Below are 1690 nucleotides of genomic sequence, written 5' to 3'. Positions count from 1 at the left end.
GGCTGGGATTATGGGTGCCAGCTACCACACCTGGCAATTTTTTTTTTTTTTAATATTTAGTAGAGATGGGGTTTTGCCATTTTGCTCAGGACCATCTCAGGCTCCTGAGCTCAAGCGATCTGCCTGCCTTGACTATCCAAAGTGCTGGGATTACAGGCATGAGCCACTGTACCTGGCCACATGTTATTTATTTTTAAATGTACTAGTCTGTAGTCATGATGCTGATAAAGACATGCCTGAGACCGGACAATTTAAAAAAGAAAGAGGTTTAATGGACTTGCAGTTCCACCTGGCTGGGGAAGCCTCACAATCCTTGTGGAAGGCAAGGAGGAGCAAGTCACGTCCTACATGGATGGCAGCAGTCGAGATGGAGAGCTTGTGCAGAGAAATCCCCCTTTATAAACCATCAGATCTTGTGAGACTCACTATCACAGGAACAGAACGGGAAAGACTCCTCGCCATGATTCAATGACCCCTCACCAGGGCTGTCCCACAGCACGTGGGAACTCCGGGAGCTACAAGACGAGATTTGGGTGGGGACACAGAGCCAAACCATATCAAATGTGTTCATCAAATGACCAACTTGGCTTTCAGGAAGACACAAAGCTGGTTATTGGAAACACACAGAATATAAATTAAGATTCTGATTTTTAGAGCCGTCTCCTTTTTCACATGGCAAACTTTGCTTTATGTGTATCTCTCATGTTTATTCTTATTTTAAAGGTGAACATTATTATTCTTGTTCACCTGCACCATGCTCCCCTGGACAAGTCTTTTACCCTACTAGTATTCTTCCTTGAGAGCCTGAAGGTCTTTTGGGCCATTGCTCTCGCAGAGTTTTAGAACCACAGTTTGAAATTCCGCACAGGCTATAAAAAATTGTCTTCTAGGGTTGTTTTTAATGAAAGACTTGGAGACGATTTCTTATCCTGGGTCACTGAAAGATGCAAAGTGGTCCCAGAGTTGGAGAAAAAGCCGAGCATGCCCTGCCTGCAGCTGGACGGAGGGGCTGTGCTGTCCTAATCCTCGGTGCCTCTTCCGTGAGGACCCCTGACCTTCTGTGGATACTCCTTCCCGGCCAGGCTCCTGACAGCTCAGCCCTGTCCAGTTTCTGCTCAGCACTTGTGGCCTCGGTGCAAGGGCAGAAAGGCTTCCTGGGGTGTTGGACGTTATCCCCAGGCAGCCCCAGACTGGACGTCCAGGGCCACACAGAGCTCCAGCTTCCTGAAGGGCTTATGGGGACTACACCTTAAGCAACGCAGTGAGAACCACTTCCCCGGTTTCCACGCCCTTGGCACTGGGTGGGGAGGTTTCATTAGCTTTAACGTGACACCCAGTCAAGTTTATCACGTGACCCAACGTCACGTTTCCAATAAGTTCTAGCTCACAGTGGTCTAGGCGAAGCCAGTTCTGCCGACAAACGCACTGAGCACGGGACCAGGTGAAGGAACCAGGTGTCTTATTTTGGTTTTCTTTCTTCACCACCTTATTTTTACCAGCAGGGGTGCTGCCAGAAAAATGGCTTTCTTCTTTGTCTGTGATACTACTTAGGACACTCAGACTGTTTTGTTTTTCCCGTCTATAAAGATCGTTTCACTAAGGCATGCGCATACTCAGAAGGCACACCTGTTCTCTCAGATTTTCAGACCTTCATTTTAATTCTGTCTAATGAGTATATAGTGTTGAGCAT

The sequence above is a fragment of the Sapajus apella genome, unplaced genomic scaffold (assembly GCF_009761245.1).
Source record: "Sapajus apella isolate SASKATOON/1434 unplaced genomic scaffold, GSC_monkey_1.0 scaffold11, whole genome shotgun sequence".
Lineage (NCBI taxonomy): Eukaryota > Metazoa > Chordata > Mammalia > Primates > Cebidae > Sapajus > Sapajus apella.
This window is presented reverse-complemented; position numbering follows the sequence as displayed.